The sequence below is a fragment of the Dermacentor variabilis genome, chromosome 3 (assembly GCF_050947875.1).
Source record: "Dermacentor variabilis isolate Ectoservices chromosome 3, ASM5094787v1, whole genome shotgun sequence".
Classification (NCBI taxonomy): domain Eukaryota; kingdom Metazoa; phylum Arthropoda; class Arachnida; order Ixodida; family Ixodidae; genus Dermacentor; species Dermacentor variabilis.
Window position 1 is genome coordinate 111,016,577 of NC_134570.1, and position 27,806 is coordinate 111,044,382.

At 45.5% G+C, this 27,806-nt stretch overlaps 1 protein-coding gene across 5 annotated transcripts in view; it reads left to right on the forward strand.

The window, feature by feature from the left end:
* The window catches only part of LOC142576175 (venom metalloproteinase antarease TserMP_A-like), a 107,316-nt gene that overhangs the window by 543 nt on the left and 78,967 nt on the right, over positions 1-27,806 (forward strand). The gene's annotated exons all lie outside the window — the stretch shown is intronic.

Below are 27,806 nucleotides of genomic sequence, written 5' to 3' on the forward strand. Positions count from 1 at the left end.
AATGTCGTTTTATTGTCAGATAAGGAAGCAAAAAATGTAAAAACATTTCTAATTTAATTTGTTTTGGTTGAGTCCCACTGAAGCAAGGATTCCATCGCATTAGAAATACCGAACATTACCGACAGTTACACGTAAAAACAGTCGATTTTATGCCTGCATGGTGTACCTAATCTTCCTCGCGCCAGTTCATCGCATTGCTGTTGTAAGCGTGTCTTTTATTTGTTGGGATATTTTTATTTCTTGTCGAATTCGAACAAAGGAGAAAACAATAGAGCAGCAGGCAGCGTTGGCGGTTTCTAAACAAGAGCAACCCACGCAATATCTAGCTTTCTCCCGGATGACTGATGATGTGGCTGTAGCGCTAGGCATTCCTCTTCGCTACAATCAGCCCCATCGGGAAAAGAATCATCCTGGCGACTCAAGGTGAACACAGTATGCGTCGTCGTTATACGACTTAAAACGTTTTACGTGGACGCTTTCGCGACCGCGACTGCGTTGGACCGTAGACGGCACGACACGTGTGACGATATGGTTCAAAGGTAGTAATAGTATTAGTAGTAGTAGTAGAAAACTTAATTGTTATTTGGTAATGAAGTCCCAGAGGATGGATCCCTCAGTCAATTGCCCCACTTGCTGCTGCTATCCGGCTGGCCCGGTCAATCAGGTATTGCTGGTCGTCCAATGCTGTGCTGGAAAGAGCGGCTTCCCACTGGGATCGGGAGGCGTTAGGTAGGCCGGGTGGTATGGAGCATTCCCACGTAGAATGGTAGAGGTGCGGGTGCTCTCCGCAGGAAGGACATTTGTCGGGAAGCGGGGTAGGGCAAAAAAAAGTTGCGGAGAGCAAGGCTGGGGAACGTATTAGTTTGGAGCTGGCGCCAAGCGGCTGAGTCTGCATGGTTTACTTTCCCGTATGACGGAGGGGATGTTTTACGGGATAGTCTGTAGTGTTATAGTATATCCGTGTATGCAGGTGGTATCTTTTACACCTTGTCTGGGTTGGACGGGCGCTCCACCGGCGCCCGGAGGGCGACGCCACGGGCTGTCGTATGAACGCGCTCATTGCCAGGGAGAGACGCATGCCCAAGTGGCCAAACTAGGTGAACTAGTGGGATATGTTGGTTCTTGTGTAGTGATTTACGAGCCATCAGGGAAATACAGCCTTGTGCGCAGTTTCGACATGCTTGCTGGGAATCTGTGCGAATATATATTATCTTATCTGGGCGTTGAGCGCTGATAGCTAGAGCTATAGCACATTATTCCGCTTCCGCGCAATTGTTAGTCCGTATTGTGGCGGATAATACTGTTTCGTCCCTCCAGTCAGTCACCGCTACCACTTTTCTTTTATTATGGGGTTTTGCGTGCCGAAACCACTTTCTGATTATGAGGCACGTCGTAGTGGAGGACTCCGGAAATTTCCCCTACCGGGGTTCTGTAAAGTGCACCTAAATCTAAGTACACGGGTGTTTTCGCATTTCTCCCCAAACGAAATGCGGCAACCGTGGCCGGGATTCGATCCCGCGACCTCGTGCCCAGCAGCCCAACACCCTAGCCACAGAGTAACCACGGCGGGCCGCTACCGTTTAGGCTGCAATGTCGGGGTAACACACAGCGTCTGTATAGAACGGGTGGCGGTCATTGCCATGTGCTCAACGCAGTGCCATTGCGCATGCAGAGCGCCTGCTTTTACGGTGTTCTCGGTGCATATACCGACCTATGGCGGTCAGGTAATGTTTTCTGTGATGTTTGGTGCGATTGACAAGGGCTCGAATGGACAAAACTTTGATGTTGGCTAAAGTAATTGTTTGAGTACGTGGCTTCAGGTAGATGTGCACTTCAGTCTATCGATCTGATTGACTTTCTGAGCTTTGAAATATTCGTCCAAGGTGTTGTGAAAATCAAGTATAGTGTGACTGTTGAGGTGTATATAGGAAGGCCTGTCGCCGTTTTCACCGCAGTGCGTATGAGGGTGTCTAGCTGACTTGTTTGTTTTTGGGTGAGTCGATGAAGGTACGTGATAGGTACTGCGGATTACGATTAAGGCGTGTACGATGCACGTGACGTGGGATTCATTTAGGCTGTGACGGCGATTGTACACCCCACGGATCATGTGAACTACCTGATTAAATTGTTTCTTCAGCAGTGTCCGGTTATGTGTCGCCATCGCGTTGGCTTCGGCGGGGAGTCCTAGTAGTCGTAATTTGCTTACCTTATTTACAGGTGCACCCTCGACCGTCATCGTTAAGTCAGGGGGTTGGTCATGTTTCCTCTGGCGTTTTTTTTACTATAAGCCGTTATGATTTTTGAGCTGCGCACGTAAGCCCTCCTGCTCGTGCATATTGCTGGGTGACATCCGCTGCTCCTTGTAGTGCGTTCAAAGGCGATGTCCACGCTACAACGTGGTAGGGTCTTTGACATTCGGAGACAAGCTTGAAGGAGAGGGCAGCCCGAACAGCTGGAACCCAAAGCCACACAAGGTAGTCTCGAAGAAATTCACAAGGCGGCTGGTCATCGTCACATCGAACTTTTTGTTGCCATTTGTGGCTGGTTTGGCCGGAGCGGGGGAGCTAACGGCATTCCTTGGTGCAGTGGGTAGTTTCAGAGATGGGCGAACATTGGGATGAGTCGGCTCGGTACGGAAAACTGGGGAGAAACCTGCGGTCGCCTGTGGTGCAGTGCTATAGGGGTACGCCCTGAAGTACAAGATGAGCTCCCAATTATTGTGATAAGAGGGGAAATTTTTGGAGAGCATGTCGCCAAGTGTGCGCCTGAAGGTTTCCGTCAGACCATGAGTTTTAGGATAATAGGAGGCGATGGTGCGATCAAAGATACCACATTCAGCAAGGAATGTTTTCGATTTCGGAGAACACACACTCTCTCTCGTTCAAAAGAACGCGCACTGCGCCGTGGCAGACAATGAAATTTCACAGGAGGAAGGGTGTTATGTCACGGGCTTTCGAACCAGTCAGAGCGGCTGTTTCTGCTTATCGTGTCACATGGTCGGTGGCGACGGCTTTCCAGCGGTTTCTGGAAACCATGCTGTGAAGAGGTCGTACAAGTTAATGCCTATGCAATCTAAGGGCCTGGCAGGGCACGGAATTATCTGGAGCGGACCAGAGACAAGTTGAGCAGGAACCCTGGGGTGTTGGCACTGAGGACACGATCCAACGTATTTGCACGTAAAAACGTAGATGCTGCGCCAATAAAACCAGGAGCAAAGTCCGGTGTATGTTTTGAAGACAGGCGCATTCGCGCACTGTGGGTCAGCGTGAAAGGCCGAACATATTTCACCATAAAGATGTCGAGGTACGCCCAGAAGCCATTTGCGGCCATCAAACAGATAGTTCCTGCGGTAGGGAAGGCCATCGCGTATCTCTAAGGGAGGAGTTTCACAGCGCAAAGCTTAAGAAAGTCGAGGAAGAGCCGATGGGTTTGAAAGGAAGTGGAGAAGAGCGCTAATCCACGCGTGCTTGCATTGCTCCGACGCCCTGTCGAAGCCTACTGGGAACGAAAGTACTTCAATGGCAAAGAAGTGGGCAGCATGTTCAATTGACACGGGTGAAAGTGAAAGCAAGTCGGCATCATTGTGGCGGCCGCCAGACTTGTAGACAACGCGCATGTTGAAATCTTGCAACCCTAAAAAGCCCAGCGAGCTAGTCGACCTGAGGGATCCTTCAACATGTACAGCTAATAAAACGAATGGTGGCCTGTAAGTACGTCGAAGGTACAGCCATAGAAGTAAGGTCTATATTTACCAAGTGCACAGGTGATAGCCAGACATTCGTTTAGACTCAAGAAACAGGACCTGATCAAACTAGGGCAGGCTCTGGTTGTGAGTCTCATTGCGTACTCGGCAAAATAACTAAATTTCAGCAAGGTAGAACTGGAGGTACTCGACCTGCTGATACGCAAGGCATATAAGCAAGCGCTCCGTCTCCCGCCCGGAACGGCTCCATTTCGTCTCGAGGAGACGAGGGTGTACAACAACGCACGGGAAATTATAGAGGTCCACTGTTAGATCATAAGGAAAGGTTACAACGAACTACAGCGAACAAGGCGTCTTGAAACGTCTTGGATATTCCTTGCGGAAGACCAGCGCACTGACGAAAATCCCAACGTGAATACAGGAAACCACGCACGTCCGACCAATAGCCAGAAACATGCACCCGACCTTCCACATCGAAGGGCGAAATGCCCGAGCGTAGGCGCTCGCGAGGAAGTATGAGAACCACCCCAATGTCTTGTACGTAGACATGTCCAGCACATCAAGAAGGGCTGCATTTCTCACCAGCGTAGTCGACAATCACGGAACCGAAATGAATGCGTCTTCAGTTTCCAGAGCGAGCGCTGCAGAGTTAAAGGAACTAATTATAGCGATAGCCATCACGACGACACCACACTGGTAGTGCGTCATATTTCTGACGAACTCTCAGACGCTATACAGAAATGTTTTCCGGGGCAAAATTTCTTCGGCAACACATCGCATTCTGATTGGGGCGCACCAGCTCCCTCCATACATACAAGCATTGTGGACTCCGGGGCATGAGTCGTTACGCGGAAATCAGCAGGCACACGCTGATACCCGTGCGAATGCACACCTGCAGCCGCGAGGGGGTCACGACGAGCAGGTCCACCGCGAGCCCACACCGTTAACCTACACGCACATCCTACCACATTATCACCTTTCACGAAGAGCACTGTCGCCTTCTTATAATGCTCCGACACGACAGGAAGCAGCAATATGGCGAAAACTCTAAACAAACAGATATCCACATTTGAATCTCTATTATAACATACACCCTGCGCTGTATTCCTATAAATTCCCACACTGCGATTAATGCGCAACACTTTACCACATGATATGGCCTTGTGCAAGCACACTAGAACTTACACCCATAACACACTCCACAACGCGGCAATCGGAGGCAGCACTGTCCAGCTCTGACTCGACGGATAAGCTCGACCTGGTCAACCATGCGAGAAAGGCAGCTAAGGCTACTGGACTCCTGCACTGAGGGGATCTTCCACTGTACAGCGGAAGAGCTACCTACGTTTATGTGCACTTTCTTATATAAAGTTAACTCTCTCTCTCTCTCGTCGGTCGACTGGCCTGCCCACAGTTGATCTTCTTGGGCTGATGTGCGCAGCACAGCACACCAACGCGCGCGCAGGCTTTCGCTAGAGACCGTCTCCCCCTTGCTACTCGTCTGCCCATTGCAGTCCCAGGGCATACACCGAAGTGTTGCTCTTGAGCAACATACTTTAGATTCGTTTGTGTTGTATATGTCCAGATAAAGTATATTTCACGTTAATAGATTAGGGTGTGCCCTTTCTTGTAACTACCGTAACTGTAGAGACTGCAATTTATTTAGTTTTCGATGAGGTGGTGGATAAATTCACCTCTGCATTTTGTTATATCTTTGTGACCCGCCGTGGTTGCTCAGTGGCTATGGTGTTGGGCTGCTGAGCACGAGGTCGCGGGATCGAATCCCGGCCACGGCGGCCGCATTTCGATGGGGGCGAAATGCGAAAACACCAGTGCTCTTAGATTTAGGTGCATGTTAAAGAACCCCAGGCGGTCGAAATTTCCGGAGTCCTCCACTACGGCGCGCCTCATAATCAGAAAGTGGTTTTGGCACGTAAAACCCCATAATTTAATTTTTTTAATATCTTTGCATTTTGTCAATCTGGCTTCCTCACTCCCAATCACCGTCTTCACATTCTTTGGCGGCCCCCGACTTGACGGCAGCAATGTTTGCAGTAACTTGGTCGGTTGGCCCTCGAGCTGTATTGCGTACCACCTCGTTGTTTCCGCCGTCCCATGATGCAGTCTGAGTATGGGCAGATGTCCACAATAATTCAGCGTTTGTCTCTTTTTTTGGCTCCTTTCAATAATATGTGTAGTGCCTCCGAGGGAATTCGCCTATTTGCATGCTTGCAATTTGCTGCCTGTGACTCGCTCATTATTATGTGCGCCGAGGTTATGTTATTTCTTGTGCTATCGCTGTTTCTTCTGCTTCTTTTGTATATTATGTCTTTATTGTGGCGCTTTTTACAGATTCTTTTTTGTGATCTACTACAGCTGCAGTGGATCCTTTTCCGCGTTTGAGTCTAGCTGCGTCTACAAAACCTGTTGCTTTATGTCGTCCAAATGTTTCCTGTATCTCATTGGGCCTGCTGTGTCAACGTCCTTCATGTAGTGCGGGGTGCATGTACTTTGGCAGGTGGGGAATCTTTATCATATTTCTGAGCTGTTGTGGCATTTCCTTCTTTTCTCCGTGTTGTGTGTGGTAGTTAATGCCCAATATTTCTAATAAGTTTATTCCTCTTTTTGTCTGAGACAGTCTTTTATACTGTGTTATTCGTTGAGCTTCTGTGAGTTCATCCAATCTGTTATGGAGTCCTAGTGCTAGTCGTCTTTCTGTACTAACGTTTATTGGAAGTCCTAATGCTTGCTTGTATACTTGTCTTATTAGGCATTCTAGTTCCTTCTTTTCAGCGGCATGCCATCTGAGATATGATGCCACGTATACTATTCTGCCTGCGACAAATGCCTGTAGCAGATTTATTGTCTCTTTTTCTCGTTCCATTTGGTTTGATGGTATTATTTTAATTATTATCATTACTTGAGAGGCCGTTCCCTCAACCTCTAGTTTCGTGATTGTTTCGCCGTTGTTTCCTTTGGCCTGTATTAAAGTCTTAGGATTCTGACTTCATCTACTTTAGGTATGAGTGTTCCATACGAAGTTATTAGTTATATGTCTGCTTTTTCGGGCTCGTTCCCCTCTGTCCTATTATTCTGTTTGCGTCCTCTTCATGTGGGCCTGTATAGCAATATTTCTTACTTTTCACCCGAGCAGGCAAGCCCCGTCGCTTTTAAGTAGCGCTCTTCTGTCTCTATCGCGTTCTGAAATGTTCGTTCTATTTGCCCATCACTGCCTCTAATCACCCATAAGGTGATGTCTTTGGCGTATATGGTGTGATTTGGGTCTTCCATTACGTTCAATTTGGTTGACAATGCAATTAATTCTAGCTTAAGGAGTATTGGCGATGTTACCGACTCTTGTGCCGTGCCTTCGCTGACTATATTTATTTTTTTCCGATTCCAAGCTTTCTATATTGATTTTTTTCTATTCTGCCATTTAGTAAGTGTCGAATATATTTGTAGGTTCTTTCTCCTAAGTCTAGCTAATTTAGTCTGTTCAGTATTTCAGTGTGCGTCACGTTGTCAAATGCCTTTTTTAAATCAAGGCCGTGAATGGGTCTGGTTGATCTACTTGGGAAGTCTATGACTTGGTGCTTAAGCTGGAGCATTGCGCATTGAGTAGAGAGGTTCCTTCTAAATCCAAGCACTGCGGCACGGAGAAGATCTCTGTCTTCCATGTAATTAGAAATTCTCGTTAAGATTGCATGTTCTATTAGCTTTCCTGTAATACTCACCAAATGTGACTTATGCAGGTCTTAGATTCTCCAGGCGTTTGCCTGTCTTAGGTATTAATGACATCAGCTCTCTTTCATTGTTTCCGAATTTTGCCCACTTTCAAGTATTCATTCATATGATCTGTTAGTTTTCTTATAGAAAGATCGTCTAAGTTTCTGAACGTATGTTGGTTATGCCGACTGGTCCGGGTGCCGATTTGGTGTGGAATTTATGCAGTGTTGCTCTTACTTCTGGTTCACGCGAGTCTTCGTCTATATCTTCGTTGGTTATTCCGGTGACATTTCGCTGTGCAATTGGCTTGGCTTGCGAAATATGTTTTTCTGCGAGTTCCTTTAGTAGGGCACGTTCCGTTTATTTATAGGCATGGATTATTTTATTATTATTTGCATGTATGCTGTTTGGGTTTCTTCCGGATTGAGCAGGTATCTGATTAAATTCCATGTTTTTACTCATCGTAACATACTGTCCGTGTCATTACATGTTTCTTCTCAGTCCTGCCTACATAACTGTTGTGCATGTTGTTCTATCTTTCCATTGAGCTATGCAACTTTTTTCTGAGTGTTCTCTTATGTCTGCTTTTTCGATCTCGTTTGTAACCCCTCTTTTGATTCCCACATATGGAGGAGTCTTGTCTTTACCTTCCAGTTGTGCTTCAAGCTGGACGGTTATGCTACATTGGTTACGTCTTTTTTTAGCTGTTCGGTGGAGCTCTGAATACTTCTTATTTACTCGTAGTTACTTATTCCCCCTGATACTTCAAAATTTGTCCCAATCAACAAATTTGAGCTTTCTGGCTTTATTCTTGAGCGGGCCTGCTGTGACAGCTATATTTATTATATTGTGATCGCTAATCAGGTCGTGTAGCGTATTTTTCTACGGTGCTTCTCTGGTATTCTTGGTAAATTTTAGGTCTGGTGTGGTATCCGCGCACACGCTAGTACCTCTTCTTGCTGGACTTGTCCAATCTGTTGCTAGAGTTAGACCTTCGTGTTGCGTATGTAGCCAGAGGATTCTCAACTTTGTATCCCCATGCCGCGTGTTGGGCATTCAAATATCTTCCTAATAACAGCGTCCAATTTTAAGCTATCTGCCTTTTTTCCAGTGGGTATTATTTCTATTGGAATGTTTTCTATGTCTTTGATTTCTGTATCGTGTTGCACGACAATGAGTATTCCTTACACTAATGTGGTTGTGCCCTGCCTCTCCCCTTTAGCACTGCCAATTGGCTTGTAGCGTGACTGTACACTTTATGACGTAGGATTGTGCGGTGACACTGTGTACGACTAGGAACGTCTTTGCGAGCTGCGTGAATGTGCCCACAGAAACTGTTCGTGTGTGCGTGCGTGTACGTGCATGTGTAGGCTTTTTCCTTTTATTTAATCTTTTTCTCTCTCACCTATCACATCCCCTTGCCCCTCCCCCAGTACAGGGTAGCCAACCAGAGATAATCTCTGGTTAACCTCCCTGTCTTTCCTTTGCCTTTCTTTCTCTCTCTCTTGTAGCGTGACAGTTTTGTTAGCCCCTGCGTCTCTTGTAGTATTATATCTTGATTCTTTTCTTTAATCACATGCTGTAGAAAGGATCTTTTCCTATTTTACCTGCACAATTTCATTGCCAAATTTTGCATGTACAGTGTCTGCCGATGACGGCGTTACGCCTTTAGTGCCACTGGTTCCCAATTAGGGCGTCTGCTATAGGGCTTGCCTGACATTTTAATGGGGTCCCCTCCTCTGGATGCAGGTCCCCATTTTCTTTCAAGTTCCGCTACCCTTGATACTAGTTCCTCAAGTTGTAGTATAGTTCTCAACTATTGCATTACTTCTGCACCATTTCTTTTATCTTTGCTCCCCAGGTTTCCGCCATTGTTTCCTCCGTTTTGTCTATTTTCCTCCCCATTTCTTCTAATTTCTTTTCGATTCTGTGTATGAATTCACCCAGAGGTTCTTGAATCGTTTTGGTTGTTTTCGCTCTCTTTGCACTGCTACTTATTTCTCGCGTGCCTTCTGTCGCTTTGCGTTTTGCTACAGCCATATCTTTTTCCTCTTCCATATCAGTACATTGCCTTTGATTACTGTTATCGCTTCTTCTCGTTTTCTTTTCCCTTTCTTATATTTATGAAGTTATGAAAATTTTCTATTTTCGTGAGATATGCAATTATACTCTCATCATTTTTGCCCTAGCATTTCTTTAAGCTCTGCTAGTCCGTCATTTGTTCTGTTAAATCTTGTTAATAGTAGCAGCTTAAGCCTCAGGGCGTGCTCCGGCGACTGCGCCTGCCGAGCTCACCTTTAATGATCCAGACTGTCCGCCTCTGCTTACTTCTCTTCTTTCATGGTTTCTGTGATGTCCGGTCTCCTGGTACACCCGTGTCGACACTTCTATCTCGATCTAGAGCCACCCCTGGATCTCGATCGGCTTGTTCCTCCGGGTCCTCTTCCTTTATTTGAGTCCGGTAATCTAGGAAAGGATTCCGAGCGATCTCTTGTCTGATTGTTTCTTCTGTCCTCTGTTGTTCTTGTCTCTTTGTTGTACCCATTGCTGTCTGTTGTTTGGATCTCTTGATTCCATCTTCTTTGGCTTGCACTTCCTCCTCTTCTCTTCGTCTTTCCCATCTTCATCCTTTGACTAGGCATGAAATTTTGTATCTGGCCGTACACCTGTGGTCTCCTGTTGGGTGGTCCTATCCGCACAACTGCCACTATATTAGGTACTCATGGTCAAGTTGTGGATTGTTCTCTCCACATCCATGGCAGGCTTAGTCACTGGGATTGCGGTACACGTCCACTTTATGACCAAGCCTGCCGCATTCGTAACATGTGTCGAACAGTTCCTTGTATAGCGCACAACGAACAAGTGGGGCACCATAGTTCACAAATTTTGGCACGTAGAATCCGTCGAATAGGACGATTACATTGGTCGTGGCTCCCATTCTTTTGCCCTAGAGCACAATGGGACTCGAAGTGACCAGTTTCCTTAAAATTTCTTCTGGACTGACTTCCGTGGAGATGCATTTTCTCGTGATATCCTTAGATGTACTTTGGCGCTGCTCTGTACATACTGATTTAGTATTCCTTCTTCCTCATTCGCAGTCACGTTAGGGTGACGTACTGTTTGGCCCGATCCACTGAAGGTGCGCTGAGGACTATCATGTTTTGTTGTTGTTTGCTGTTGTTGTCCTGAGTGGTTGTGGCACATACCCATAGTTGGGGCATTGGTCATGAATCGAGTGGTTAACTAGTTGTAGAAAAACAAGGAAGTTAAAGATTTTAACGTTGGAGCGCAAAAATTAAACACTTTGTATGTAAAGAAAAATGTAATCAGAAGAAAACCATGTACAAAAAAAACGGAATAATGGACCAGAAATAAAACCTATGGTGGGGAAGGAGAACTACCAGTCTAACAAGGTAATCGATTGGTTTCAATTAGGTAATTTTGGATTGCCAAGCAAACATTTCTGTGACTGAACCTAATGATGGAGGCTCCAAAAGATCGGATCACCGGCACTGATAAATTTAGGCCAATATTTCGAAGCGACATTTCATGTAGTCGTTTTCTTATAATAGATAAGCGCCTGCAATACAACAAGCTTGGTCTATTGTTTCCGCTTCGCCACAGAGTGAGCATAATGGTGAGGGGACCAGACCAGACATGTGTAGATGGCAGTTCAACACAGGTATACGCCAGTACAGCCAAGTGATAGACACTTCAATTTTTCGTGTTTCGCAAAAATCTCTGTGCCAAGGGTATAGAAGATGTCGGTAATCCACAGAGTTGGTAAGTGCGGAGTCTGATACTGCTTGCATAATGACACTCATGCGAAATTTGGCAGCAGTAACGTGACCAGTCAAAGGGGCAATAAGGAAGAATCGGGTCACTTATTGATGCCTTGGCTAGACAGCCTGCAATTTCATTTATAATTAGTTCTTTATGGTCAGGCACCCAAATCGAACCCACGCTTCTCAAACAGTAAAGTACCAATTATTAAAACGTCATCATCACGTGAGAATCACGAGAAGCAGTAAGGAACGAGCACAATTAGAACGAATCAGTGATTGTCCCGGCTGACCTAATTGATGGTCATAATTTGCGTAATTCCAGCACCACTGCCATGAATTCGACTAAAAGGATCGGTATGAAATCTGACAACTGAAGAGAAAATGTCCAACAAAGAAACGGCGCAAATATTCCTACACCTGACTTTTTTTCACACTGTGAGGCATCTATCGCAATTAAATATTTGTTTGATAGTTCTTCAAATGATATTGTAATATACCGTCTAGAATACGATGTGGAAATAATTTTGCATTATTCGGAAAAAATGTCATCGAATGTGATATACATGGTGACAGCTCTGTCGGGAATAGGAAGTGCATCGTATATGCGCACGTCCGAAGAGTCAAGTAATTTTCCCATGAATGCACTTTCGGAGATATGTGATCGCGGCCAGTTGACATAGAAAAACAACTCAGGTTATGAAATCAAGAATGTTTGGGGATGACACTGCAGTGACTCATAAATCCTTAAGAACGTCTGCAGTGTGAAAAGCCGGAACCTGCACTAAAGAGGAGGAACACGGTATTCTAGATAAAGAATAGGATTTGCAAGAAACTTAGGAAGACCTAAACACAAACGTAATGCTTCTCTTTCTACGAGGAATAGAGGACGGGATCTGTAGGCTGGAGCTCCAGAGAAGAGCACGCAACCAAATTCTTATACAGAGCGAACGTACATACGATATATCATTAGCAGTGTATCTCTTCTCAATGCTATTCGACAACTACTCAGCCTACGCAATACGCCAATTGCACGGGTACTTTTTCCAGTCACGTGATCTATGGGTACGCGCCAGTTGAGAGAGGCGTTATAAATAATTCTAAGATATTTAACAGACTTTACCTGTGGTAGAGATTGTTAAGGTGGTAGACAATGAAAGTGGTAAGACAATGAGATATGCACTGTGTCATGTATCGGAAAAACGAGAACAGCACATTTGCTGGCATTGAGCACAAAGTAATTAGCATCAATCCATCGCTCCAGTGCATAAAGGTACGTTTGCGGTCGTTCTTATACCGTGTGGACGTCGTATATACTGTCTGTTGTGTTGGCAGATGCCTTCTTCCGCTTCTTGACCCATTCCTGTTTCTGGGCACATACTTTGTTGTATTCCGTCAACTCTGTGTTCAGTCACGTTGAAACCTCCTCTTGGTTTTAATAAGTTTCAGCTGTTTTCAGTTGGTAAATTGGTCATGCCGCGTCTCAATATTAGTTGTATAATATTGCGGGCTCCTTTCTTGCTTCCTCCCTCATTTCTGCTTGCACGCTGTCATTGCTTCGTGCCTTTTCTATCGTATGTGTGTCTGGAATACTGGCGGTCCTGTCATTTAGTTCTTCTCTTAACCTCGTACCATCCTGATGCGCTGTTCACTTCTGCCGCTTTGTTATTTTCTCCTTCCATTGTCACGCCCTCCATATGTGCCGTCCTAAGACTGCTACCGCCAGCGCGGGGTCTACGTTGTTGTGTCTGGCGTGTGGCCTAAGTCTCGCGGCCATCGCAGCAGCTAGGTATAGGGCAGCTGTGATTCTTTTAAGCTGAGCGTAGTCTCCAGCGTGGCACTCCAATAAAAAATTGATGTGCCTTGATAAATTGCTTATTTCACGTGTTCTTGGTGTGCAGGTAGTCCTTGTACATTCTCGCTTCCGCTCGTAGAGGTCCTTCCTAAGAAATCTTCGATATAACGCCGAAAATAATTCCAAAACTGTGGAGCTGACACGACGCGCATCTGCACTCACTGCTTTTTCTTCGTCTCTTTCTCCATCTTAGAATATTTGAAAAGTTACTGTCTTTATTCTGTTCCGAGCTCTTCAGCCGATATTCTGGCTGCACTCCTCTCCTTTCATCACATAGGTTCTCTCTGCTTCGGTATATGTGTGTAACGCGTAATGTAGGTAATTTTGTGTTATTGCTTGATTTTCGCTGCTTATGTCCCTGTTTGTCTTGATATTTATTGCTTTACGCTTCATCCTTTATTATGTAACTTTCGGTCATAGTTGCTTTACTTCATCTTTTTTTGTGTGCTCAAGTATTTAGGCCACGGGCTGTCCCTGGACGCAAAAATATTATTGATTGATAAGTATGATATTATTATTATTATTAATATTATTCAAAGATGACGCCAAGTCAGGACCCCTATGTTTTGTGCTCCCGGCCTTTCATCGGAAAACAGCAGTTCTTTCGCTATATTTCTTGCGGAAAACATGCACACGCGAAGTGTACTGCGTGGCCAGACAACTACCTCGAGCTGCTGAATTCTGGGGAACAGGCATTCACCAGACCCAGCTTATCCCACTAGGTGTGGTACATCTACATGCAGGGACTCCACCCCAGACCTTACTTTTGTATCAAACTTAGCGAACGCTGGCTGGAATAACTCCAATATTGACCTGGGTAGTGATCATTACATATTACAAATACTACTGGAAACACCAAGTAATGAGATAAAGCACTTTAACTACATTGACTGGGATCTTTTTCGGAAAGCAAGGAAAATCAGAGCTGAGACAGAGGAAGGACAAAAGAAAACACTCCAAACTTGGACCACTCAGCTCAGGGAAGATGTAAAGGCGGCAACGAAGGATATTACCACAGAGGAGGATATCGAAATCATGGACAGTAGGCTGGCGCACTTGATTAAAGCGAAACAATCCATGTTAAATAGATGGAAAACGCAACGGCTGAACAGGAGACTCAGGAAGCGCATAGCATTGTTGAATAGGGAGATTGAAGAACACTCCAGAAATTTACAGAAACAACAATGGGATGAGCTTTGTAATTCCATAGATGGTCGAATCAGACGTGGTGGGAATTGGAACTTACTTAGACATTTGCTTCATGAGAACGACACGAAATCTAATAGGAGAACAGCAGTAGCACGACTCGTCCATCGTGAGAGTCAGGACACAACGGAGGAGGCCATTCTGGATCGGCTCGCAGCTAAGTATTTACCACTTAAGGATAGCGATGAGAGTACAGACCTGCCTGAATATACAGGGGAAGACTGTGAGCCTATGGATCAAGACTTCACAGAAAGCGAAGTTCGTGCAGCCCTGTACGACCTCAACAGTAGATCTGCTGCCGGTCCAGATGGCATTTCCAATAGGCTGTTGAAAAATTTGGACGATCATTCCATAAAATATTTAACAGAGTATTTCAACGAACTCTGGAAAAACGGTGATTATCCGAAGGAATGGAGAATTGCTAACACAATTCTTATTCCCAAACCAGGCAAGCAACTCAATCTAGATAACCTAAGACCCATATCATTAACATCATGTCTGGGCAAAACCATGGAGCATGTCATACTCAATAGACTGACTAAGTATGTAGAAAACAGAAATATTCTTCCGCATAACCTGATTGGTTTCCGTCCTGGACTTTCGACTCAAGATGCAATGCTTTTAATCAAGCATCACCTTATTCTTGCTAGCCCGCTACATACGAGAGCTCTTCTAGGCCTAGATGTAGAAAAGGCCTTTGATCGCATCAAGCACAGGGCCATATTGGATATCCTCTCGGAGATGGGATTGGGTAAGCGATTGCACAATATCGTCAAAGCCTTTCTCGGTGGCCGTTCTGCTTGTCTCAGGTTAGGCGAACTCCAATCGACAACCCTGGAACTTGGTAATCGTGGGACACCACAAGGGTCTGTCCTATCTCCCATGTTATTTAATTTGGCAATGTCAAAAGTGGCTCGAGGTCTCGCGCAGATTGAGGGTATCCACTTTGCTATATATGCAGATGATGTAACAATCTGGAGTGCCGAAGGTAATATCGGACAAACAGAGATCAAACTACAGGAAAGCATTTATGTGGTAGAAACAACACTTGAGGGTATGGGACTGAACTGCTCTGCTAAAAAATCTGAACTATTGGTATTACGGAGCAGTAAGCGTGGGCGCAGGCCGAACGGATATATCCCAGAGGAAGAACCCCGCATTGAGATATGCGCCAAGAATGGAGAACCAATCAGGCAGGTGGAGACTATTAGAGTGTTAGGACTTCTCCTGCAAGCAAACGGATCTAATTGCAGGATGATAGAATACATCTCTAACAAGTCAGAAGAAGTCATTAGGCTTCTGCGTAGAGTTACCAACAAGCATAAGGGGCTAGGAGAAGACAGTGCCATAAGATTGGTACATGCATTCGCCTTTTGCCACTTCTCGTACGTGGCTGGCATGCTCCAATGGACACAGGCTGATAAGAACAAGCTAAACGCTTTAATCAGACGACTTATAAAGACTGCACTAGGACTTCCCATCAGCACGGCCAATGATAGCTTATTGCGCCTAGGGCTGCATAACACACTAGAGGAGATAGCTGAGGCTCAACAGGTGGCCCACCAGGAGAGACTAATGGGGACACGCCCTGGGAGGGCGCTACTTGAAGAAATTGGCGTAGAAATTAACCACACCAACGAAGGAGAATTATTAACACAATTGCAAGCGGGACTACGGGAAACAATAAAGACGACCCCGTTCCCTAGGAACATGCACCCGACACATAACCTCGAGAGACGGAAGGCAAGGGCGAAGGCACTCCTTCAAGACATAGATCAACATAAGCAGCAGGCGGTGTTCGTTGACGCTGCCTGGGTTAAAAATAAGGATGCGTATACCTCCGTTGTCGTAGACACTCAAGGTAACATACAGGATGCCATCACCGTCTATACCAAGGACCCCACAGTAGCAGAACAAGTAGCAATCGCCTTAGCCATCCGGGCTAATCGGTGGACACATATTTACAGCGACTCTAGAACAGCCATACGCAACTTTACCAACGGATATGTGACACGGATAGCAACAAAATTATTAGAGAAGGTCAAGAGTGAGAGGATCGAAATCCGCTGGTTTCCTGCACATCTGGGGGTGGTGGACGGAGCTCGGAGAAACCTCAATGAGGTGGCAAATGAAGCAGCACGAGGACTTTCTAGCCGTGCTCTTCAAGACCGAGCAACTTACACTTCACCCGGGGAACACAGGGATCGATTATTAACATATAACGAAATCACGAAGCATTATTATTTAAGCAGAAGGGAATACCCATTGCCACACGGTAAGCTTTGCAGAGCCCAAGCGGTCACATTACGTTTGCTACAGACAAGAACATACCCAAGTCCATATTTTATTAACAGGAGCTATCCGGAGAGGGAAATTCAAACCAACTGTAATAAGTGCAATGGCATCATTACTCTTGACCACATGCTTTGGCAGTGCCCCGCGGTCTTCACAGACCGTGACAAGGAACAAGAATGGTGGCGGCAAATGCTACACAGTGAATCACTCTCTGACCAATTACGGGCAGTCCAGAAGGCCCGCGATGTGGCTGAAGGGCTCGGCCTGACAGTCCCAACGTGGGAGCGGCCCGCGTCAACGTATGGTTGACCTTCAGGACCCAATAAAGTTCTCCATACCATACCATACAGGCATTCACCTGTAACTCGTGCCAGAAAGCCGACATTTCTGCGATTAGGCTTAGCGGCATCAACACACTAGCCTCCCCATCGGCGGCCACGTCTCCCGTCGTCACAGATTCCGATGCGGTCTTCTCGTTCAGGCACTTGAGGGAATATCCTACCTCAGCGACGCAGCGGCGCAATGATAACGCATGGTGGCGCAGGGAAAGCGCGCAGCTTTCAAAAGATGAAGCGCTAACAGGGATAGCACACTAATGAAGAAACATCCATGTCAGGACAAGGCGCTTCCTGCCCTTGATGTTTCTTGACTGTGCTTTCTTGTATACGTACCGAATACGAGGGACTCCGGGGCCAGAGCCCCCTCTAGAGCTTTCCGAGAGCGGGGGGTTTCCTGAGCTCCGCCCGGGCGATACCAAAGCTCCCCCCTGAACTAACGCAGAAAAGCGACAACGGCCCAGGAACAGAAAGGCAACTGACTTTATTGCCAAGAATGGCTTCTTTTTATACAGAGAACGCTATGACGTCACCGGGCCGAATGCAATCTTTAATCGCACCATATAGTTCGACATCATATGATGTCCCACACAAAGCTTGCGCTACGACAGTCCTTCCAACTTAGATTAAGTCCACACTTCCTAAAGTCCTCATGTCTAAACCTATCCGGCGGACGTCGCGCACGGTCGCTTCGTCGAGGCATGACTTCGGGCTTGCTGGGAACTTATGTGCTCTGCTCTGTTTCGGATGTGTCCCTGTGCGAAGTCGCTGGTACCGTAGTCGGAGAGTTGGTCGAAGCCCGAGCAGTTGGACTCTGCACACAGTCCAGCAATGCAGACTCCCTGGGTTGTGCGGCGGCCATCGGGAGTCTTGTAGGGGTGACTACGGGATCTGTATGTGGCAGTTCTTGCGGCTCGGCCAGGCGCACCGTGTCGGAAAGCAGCTGCAATGGTTCAGCTGATACATGTCTCGCAAAGGAGTGACGCAAATGTTCAGCTTGCACAAAGCGCGCTTCACGCACCACATTCACCAGATATGTCACTAGCCTAATAATCTGCGTAACTACGTCGTCTTCCCAAGCCACATTTTCATAACGAACAAATTTAACAAACAGTTTGTCACTCACTAAGAATCCACGTTCAGAACTCTGGTGCTTGTCTTTCTGCCGCTTGCTGCCCAGCTGTTTATTGAGTATTTCTTGATGAAAATCGGGTTTGAGGTTTGACAACTTGGTTTTAGGTTGCCATTTTAAGAATAGCTCTGCCGGAGTGCTGCTTTTCTAACTATGTGGAGTGTCTCGATAGCTGATCAAAAAGCTGTCTAACCCGGTTTGCACCGATTCTTTGATTTGCGAGACATCTGATAACAGTTGTTTCAGCAATGCGCGCTTCGTTGTTTGCACCACACGTTCGGCTGTGCCGTTCGAAATTGGGTGATAGGGCGGCATTCTTGTAAGATTTATGTTGTTTTAGCCAAGAGGCCTCGAACTCTTGCGATACAAATCGCGGCCCACTATCTCTCACAATTTCGTCGGGAAATTCGTAGGCCGCGAAGACACATCGAAATTTCGAAATCATTTGGCTTGTGACGGTTGAGGTCATTAGCCATACTTCAATCCACTCAGATTAGGCGTCAACTAAGACTAGAAAGTCAAACTGTCCTTTCATAGCGAAGTCAACATGCAGCCTTTGCCGAACCTTGGCCAAGGTTGTAAGTTCTTAATAAGGCCAAGGGTGTGGTGGTACAGGCTGCGCGACTGGTTGCACGACTTGGCCAACCCGACAGGTTCGTACGTAATCTTCTACTGCTTTATCGAGACCTGGCCACCAAATGAAGCCTCTAGCCAACGTTCTCGTCCTTGACCTACCTGGGTGGTCCTCATGCAGCAAAGACAACACAGCCAGCTGCAATGCATAGGGCCCGATCACCCTTGTGCCCCACGTGACACAACCTTGCGCGAGGGGTAGCTCTAGGTGTCTAACATAGTATGGCTGGAGTTCGTTGGGCACTTCTGAAAGCCAACCACAGCGCGTGTACTCGACGACTCTGCACAGTTTACCATCACGTGCACTGGCCTTAGCTACGTCAGAGGATTTCAACGGAGTACTTTCGAAGAAGGAAAAGCCTTCCGAACCCTCAGATTTGGGACAAGATGGTAACGGTAGACGAGACAGAGCATCATCCACTTCAATTTCAGCCCTTTTCCGGTACTTGAGCGTATACCGATACGCTGATATCATCAAAGACCATCTTTGCAATCTGGCTGCTGCTTGCGACGGTGTCGCTTCGTTTTGTCTCAAGATGTTTACGAGTGGCTGATGGTCTGTGTACAAAATAAAGTTTCTGCAAAAAAGAAACTTGTGGAACTCTTTAAGTCCATATACAAGCGTTAAGGCCTCTCTTTCACATACGCCTTACGCAGACGCGTCACATTGGAACCCGAGTGGCTTGCGTGTGTCGTAGTAGGCAAGAGCACGGCTGTTTAGAAGCAGATGCTTAGTCACTTTGAAAGCGTTACTACACTGCTTCGTCCACAGCCATCGTTCTCCCTTCCATAACAATCTGTACATTGATTCCGCTACAGATGACACATTCTTCATAAATTTGCTGTAAAAATTGAGCAGCCCTGAGTATGCTCTTAATTCAGTTACATTTGTCGGATCAGGAGCGTGCAGGATCGCCTTCACTTTCTCTTCTATCAGGTAGATGCCATCGGCGCTGATCTTGTGCCCAAGGTACGAAACAGAATCTTGGAAACGCTTACAGTTGGTCAGATTTAACGTAATGTTATGCTCAGAAAGCTTGCCTAGCACCCGCTCGAGTATTTTTTGGCAATCGTCCACGTTCTGGCCTGCAATTATGACATCATCAGTATAACAACCAACATTTGGAACACCATGAAAAACCTTATTCATTATGCACTGGAACAAAGCAGGGGCACTTGCTATTCTATACGGAAGTTTGTCATATTGATAGAGCCCGTTCTGCGCGTTAACTGTCAGAGTATACATTGATTCAGGGCACAATACCACTTGTTGGTATGCCGATGACAAATCTAAGACACAAGATACTTTTCCTCCACACAGTGCTGTGAACAATTCCTCTGGTTGTGGTAGTGGGTAGGGGTCTGTTTTAAGTACAGGATTTACTGCGATTTTTTAATCGCCACACAGGCGTATTTAATCACCTTGCTTCTGTGGGACCAAACCCAGTGGAGTTGCCCAATCGCTTCCACTTACAGGCGTGATTACGCCTTGGCTTTCAAGCTCGCGAGGCGTTTTTCTGCTTGTTCGCGCAAGGAAAAAGGAAGCGGGCGTGCTTCACAAAACACCGGCGTACAACCCGTTTGCAAAAGAATTTGCGTCTCGAAGTGCCTGATAGCACCAAACGATTATGAAAACACGTTTGGAAACTTCGCGCGAATCTTATCCACTCTGTCTTCACTGCGCACACTGCAAAGCGATTGTTGTGAACCTTGCAAAGCCACGTTCTTCAGAGCAATTCAGGTAACTCGCGTTCATGGTCTTTCCAACAACGATTGGTGAAACCACACCCTGCCCTCCATAGGTCGCTGCTACATTGCATTACCTTATGACATCCATTTTCTCGCCCGTGTACGTCTTTAGAACAATCCGAGTTGGTTCACAATGCACATGCGAAAACTTTTCGTTGTACACACTTTCAGGTACAACTGTGACTGCGGCTCCCGTGTCCCCCTGAATTGACACTTTCTGGCCCTCCACGTCTACAGTCGCCAGATAACCGTTCTTCACATATGTGACGACTGCGCAGTTATACGGTGTGTGCTCGTCTTCCTTTGATGATTACATTACTACATGTGCCTGCAGCTCACTTTTTCTTGTTCGACACATGTTTTGAAGGTATCCAACTTTTCAACATAGCTTGCAGGAGTAGTTCTTATACCAGCGATTTTCGGGCGCATGCGTCTTGCCACAGTGGTAAAATTTGCGTTTCTTGGTCTTGTTTCGCGCCGAACGTTTAGCCTTCGCTTGGTCATGGTCGCTGCGCTGATGCTCGTTAGTTTTCATTTCCACTGCGTTTATGCTCTCCGCCCGGCTTCCTGCTTGTATTGAGGCGGTTTGTTTCGCGGCCAGGTCACTGTCAAGAGCTATTGTGCATGGCATTTCAGCCGTGAGTGCGTCAGCCGTGCCTTCTGCGTTTCTTCACTTCGAATCCCAGCTACCGATCTATCGCGTAGGGCGTCCAGGAGAAATGCCTCGAAGGTACATTTCCGGGCTAGGTGCTTCAACTCTACCACGAAGTCTTCGACACTTTCGTAGTCAATTTGCACGCGGTGCTTGAATTTCCACCTTTCTGCAATTACAGATGTCTGCGGGCTGTAGTGGCTTTGCAAGTGCTTTTTTCCGCGAAGGTCTTGTCGGCTGGTAGCAATGGAACAGCCAAGTTCTTGAGAACTTCATATGTTTCTGCACCAATTACTATCAAGAAAACGCAGTTTCTTCACTTCCGCTATCTCGTTTGCCCTGACGTAATACTCAAATTGTTCGACATACGATTCGAAGTTCTGAACCTTAGGGTCGTACTCGTCTAGTGTGCCGAGCCGAGACATGGCTTGGTAGGAGAAGTAAATGTGTTACTTATTTGACTTCCGGATCCCTTGCTGGCCTATGGTAGCGACGCCTCTGGTGGTAGCGTGGCCTCGTTGAGCCACCGCATCTTTGTTGATGGTGTCCAGTAGGCCAGGTCACGGCAATCCAATCCTCGTCCCCAGCTGGGCCAACGCAGAAGAGCGACAACGGCCCAGGACTAGAAAGGCAACTGACTTGATTGCCAAGCACGGCTTGTTCTTTTACAGAGAACGCTGTGTGCAATCTTTAATCCGTGTGCAATCTTTAATCGCACCATATAGTTCGATATCACAAGACGTCACACACAAAGCTTGCGCTACGACACGCGCCCCCCCTCCCTCCACACACATACCATACACACCTAATGTGCCATTACAGAGCTTCATCACCCGCATCATTTGAGGTTTCTGTTGACTTTCTTCAACCTTGTCGCTTGAAATTTTACTGGGGCTAATAACTCACTGCATCAATATTGGCGCCGACATCTACAACTTTTAGTTAGTACTTTCACTTCATTTCTGCAAATCCTGTCAATAGGAGGGCACGCGCATTCGAACCTCTAACGGCAGCTGCCTCATCCGTATTTTCTCATTTCAACAGTGCTTTCCATTTCCTCTATAAACACCATGAACACACACAATATATTTAAACATACACACGGGACAAAATTTATTGCATCTTTGAAAGAGATGTAGGTAGCTAATTAAACTTAAATTTCTAAAGGTATGGATACCTTATACTTGTAAAATGAATATATTGCTGTATGTTCACCACGCTTGAAATTGCTTTGCGTGCTTTTTTGACCATGAACAAAACCTATAGACTTCAGTGACCTCTTCGGCAGAGACATTTATCAATGGCGTGTGAAAGGCACGTGAATGTTGTGCATCTCAGTATTCCTTTTCTTTCCAGTAAGAGATGCTAACGACTCATAAAAAAACTCTTCTAATAATTTACAACATTTATAAGAGATCGAAACAGCGTCAGTTGCATGAAAATGTCACAGAAATATACAGCGCGTCCAAATTATCTATCATGCGCCAAGATTAAAAAACAGCCATGCGTTACTCGAAGAAAACCTAGTGTGTATTGGTTAGAGCACTGTGGGGTAGCTGCGAGTAGTTGTTTCGTTACTGAGATTTAATTGGGTAATTGTAACTAATTATCTAACTCGAGAAGTACTATCCTAACTACAACGGGTCAATGAGGCATTTGAAGGCACAGCCAGGGCACGTCTAACTGCGGTATTTTCAGCGATGTACTAATTGCGTACTAATTTTTTTCCGACTGGTAAATAAACCCCGCGAAATAAGAAAAATGTCACTTCACTATGCTCCCACTCGGATAATGAAGCGGCGCCCTCGAACAGGCTCCGTTGGAGTTATCCAGAACAAAATAAAGAAAAACTTCCGTGATCAACCTAGTGCCTCATCTGCCGCGCCCCGGCCGAAGTAACACGGCGCGTTTGGCGTTAGTTGGAAATAAGCTGTGATAGCTGTTGTCTTAGCGTAGATAAAGTGCATGGATTTTCGTACACGGAAATCTTTTGAATAAGAAGAAGATGATAATAAGTTAGATTTATCGCTGTTCCAAACTGTATTAGGAAAATTAAAGTCACCAAAGAAGAAAAGAGGTGTAGAAGGAAACTTCGCCGTAATGGAACTAATTACAGCACCCAATTCATTGGTAAATGTGGGTGACGAAGAAGGTGGACGACAGAAAACGCCTAAAATTACCTTTTGATGCTTTAGAGTTCGTGTAGCCCACACTGATTCCAGATTGGTGCTGATGTAAATGGGTGACGATGGGATGCGTTTCGAAATGGCAAGGAGTACGCCGTCACCACGGCGCTCTATTCGGTCGCAGCGGTATATCGTGAATTGTTTGCTATCATCAAACAGTTCTGAGTCATGAATGTCTTTCGAGAGCCACGTTTCAGTTAAAGCTATTATATTGGCTCAACACGTGCCAATTGCCGATGATAACGAGTCACGGTTTTCCAGAACACTTCTGATGTTGGTAGAAAGGATGCTGACTTGTTTATTTTGCGCATGCCCACCGCCGCTCCCGTGTCCCTAAGTAGGAACGTGTTGCGAGGCAGCAGAAACATGGTTGAGGCCGACGTTGCGTCTTGGCATCTCCTGAATACTATTCAAGTTAGAATGCTGCATGTAGCATTTATTGTTTAGTAGCAGTTTCTTGTAGCTGAGTTTAAACTATGGTGAACCTGGTTGTGATTTAGCGAACTCAATTTGTTTTTTACGGGCAAGTCAAGTTGCAGGTGAAAAATCCTCATTAACTGTAATGTTGCTAAGTCTTAACTGCGCGGGCGATGAAAGTACTGATTCTTTTGCTTTGTAGTTAGTAAATTTAGCAATTATCTGGCGACATTTGTTAGTTTGGTAAGTGCCGAGCGAGTGGGCTCGCTGAATTGAATTCCTGGGAAAAGAGCCAAGAGCGGCGTCAAGTACTGAGGTTAGTTTTTCTTCTGTCTGTTGCCAGGCTTCTTTCGAACCACGTAGGCCATGAAATATTAAATTATCGCGACGAGACCTGTCTTCCAGATCCTCCAGACGCGATATTAATGAGTTGTTCTGAGCAGCGAGGCTATCTACGTTGTCTTGCATGTGTGTTATGTTAGAGCGTGGAAACGGTCAAGGGATTTTTATTTTTCTTCTAAATCGTCAAGCCTTTTCCTGATACCTGCTAGCTCAGTTAGTATATTTTTCTGCCCGTTTTTAATGGTGTTGACATCCGCTACAAGTTCGGTTTGACACTTCGAAGACTGTAGTGAACGAGAGTGTACGACCTTAAGCAGCGTAAACATTATCTTCATTTGGTCTGCGGGATCATCAAGTAAATCATCCAGTTCAGATAAGGCGACAGTACGTGTGTTAGGTCCAGGGTTAGATTCAATGTCACCAGGGCATAACAATAATATAGCCATCGCATAGCACTGGCGCAACAACTCTCACAACACCCGTGGGCAAGGGAAGACAATCAGGCAGAGTTCATCAGATTTTTTAGTGTATAGCAAGAACTGGTGTACGCGCCTGCATTGCAAAAATGTGCTGATTAGGCACAACGCTGCCAACGCTGGTCCCTTGTCCGCTGAAGAGCGTGTCGGAGTGCCAGCAGTTTAAATTCGCAGGAAGAAGTGATGACGTTGACGATGGCGCTGGGTAGCCTGGCGGGAGCTGCGCGACGGAAGTTGAATTCAGCAATGGACTATCGGCGTAGGAGCCATGTTCGTAGTCGAAGCTCGGCAATGAGGCAAGGCCGGTACGGGATGCGGGAGCTGACGAGAGCCAAGCAAGGGCTAGCGTTAATACCGCCAGCATTGCAAAAACGTGCCGATTAAGCACAACGCTCAGTTAGGTGCAGTTAGGTGTCTTTTTGGGGTGCCTACAAATGCCTCATTGACAGTTTCAAAATTAGGACAGTACTCTTCGAGTCCAACAATTAATTGCAATTACCGAATTTAATTTCAGTAACAAAAGAATTGCTGGCGGCAACTCTAAACAACATACACTAGGTTTTCTTCGAGTAACGCAATTGGTGCATGATAGTTGAGGAACACTGTCTAATTCACTCAGTAACCAATATGAGGTGAAGCCGGATTTACTCGAAATAAGAATCAACAGCAATCATGTGCAACAGCGCTTATGCACGGACTCACAGAAAAAGAAAAAAAAGAGAAAGAGAGAGGCTACAGTTTCGCCGAAAAGTCGAATCAGTATTAGCCATAGCCAAGTACGCGATAATTGCACGAAGGAAGATTACACTACCGAGAGTACTCAGGCTGTTGAACTGAACTGTATCATACTATATAGTCTTGTACGTACTCGTGTAACACTCTCACTTCAGCTCAATTCTTCGAGGCCACTATATATATATATATATATATATATATATATGTATATATATATATATATATATATATATATATATATATATATGTATATATATATATATATATATATATATATATATATATATATGTATATATATATGTATATATGTATATATATATGTATATGTATATGTATATATGTATATATATATATATATGTATATATATATGTATATGTATATATATATATATATATGTATATGTATATATATATATATGTATATATGTATATGTATATATATATATATATGTATATGTATATATATATATGTATATGTATATATATATATGTATATATATATATAAATGGGGTTTCGAAAGCTGGTCGGGCTTTCGCTACCCGCCCCGAAAAAATGAACACTCCGCCTGCGGCTTGTGCCGTCATTGCTGTTCCAGCATTGGTGTGCTGTCTCTGTTGGCGCTTCCTCTTTTGAAAGCTATGAACCAACTAGCCCCTTGCGACGTAACGAGCGAGAACCTTCCGATACTGCATTAGGAAGCGGCTTGTGCCGACAGAATTCACCGCGTTGTTCAGTTTGTTTGGACCGTCTGTTGGACATGGGAAAAGAATGTGCCGGATTTTACTTTCGGAGAGATGGCGACAAGTTCGCCTGTTCTACGGTTGGCTCCACCTGTTATGCTTTTCGCTGGACCCAGTGAGCATTGCAAGCATTAGGCTGCAGTCCCTTAGGAAACTTGTAGCTCAGACCACAGAATTTCCATGGCGTAAGACCGTACCTACTCTTCCCAAAGAAGGCGAGACAAACAAAACCAGCAGTACGGCGCTTCAAGTTGTCGGGGGAGCCTTCATCACAGAAGACCTCCACTGACGTCCTCAAGAAAGGTCCCAAATTCAGCTCCAAGCCGAGGATTCCGGCACATGAGCTTCTTTCCATGAATAGAATAATTTCCAGCAAAGCCGCCCCAGAGGACAAGGAGAGGTGTCTCCTGGACGGAGTTCACAGTATGGCCAGAACGGTGTCTAACAAAGGAACTCATCAAAGAACCCCTACAAAACGTTTCATGATTTTCTTTCAATGACAATGATCTTCAACTGCTGCTGCCCGGCAAGGAAGGAGGGTTTGTAGCCATGCCGTCAAGCATGTTTAATGAAAAACTGTACAAGTATTCATAAGAACTTCAAGCGAACGAAACTGAAGCCAGGAAAGGAAAACAGCCATGCCATCTCTGAAACAGCAATAGTACTGAAGCTCGCTAATTGTGTCCACAAATGCATGGATAATAGTTTAAATAGATTCTTCACTACAAAAATGCACAAAGATGATGTACCGTTGAGAAGTATGGAAAGTGAAAGAGGTTCCTGGCAAAATCAACGTTAGCCCTTACCTTCTAAAAGAGCTTAACATCTTGGTTGTAGATGGCCCGTTTACGGAAAGGAATAGCCTTGACATCATAGCTTTTCTACGTGAGACCAAGTGACTAGATTACTTGTTTTCAATAGATGTTGGTGATCTTCTCTACTCTTTTCGGAAAAAAGAATTGTTAACTGCCGTCGTGAGCTGCACTGAGATGAACGGGCAGGTATCCATCCAGAATACCGCGGGAGTGTCTGTGGACAACTTCACAGCCCTCCTGGGGTTTTATTTGTGTTCAACAGCTGTTTTTTTTCAAGGCCAGTTTTATGTGTAAAAGAAAGGAATCTGTATTTTCCTTGCGTTTCCTTGCGGGCATCGAAAACATTTTCCTTGCGGGCATCGAAAGAGTGCTTGCTATCCAAGGTGTCTGACGAAAACAAAGTGTTCAAGGGTTTTAGGTATAAAGGTGATTTTTTTACTTTACTTAAGAAACGATCTCCCATGAGTTAATCACGTACTGTGCAGGGCATTTTATCTCATTTTGAACAGCACAACAAAGGATTAGATTTTGCTTTTGAACTAGCCGAGAATAACAGCTTGAAGTTTTTAGATGATGCCAAATCCCTTAACGCCGAAGGTGCCGGCTGGATGTACCGCACCTGTGCCCGCAAGCAATCGTTGCCGTATGGGTCGACACACCCTAAGACCGTTAAACACGCGATTGGCACTATGTGCCGTGAATCCCGCCTTAAGAAATCGTGCCGTCATAAGGTACACAAAAGCTTTGACGAACAGTTTTATAATTAAAGGAAGGCTGGCTTTCCTGGTTTGGTTTTGAAATGTCAAAAAAGGTGTAAAAATAAAGAAAAAGAAGCAGAAAAGAAGGTCAAACATTGGCAGAAAGAAGTCAAACCAGTGATGATACCGTATTCCCACAAAGTGGCGCACAATCTTAAATACGTCGCTGTGAAATGCAAAATTCCTGTGGTTTTTCCCGCACACCGAAAACTTGCTACTTTGTGCCGCCTGATTGGGTCTGATGACACTAAGAATCTATAGTGCTCT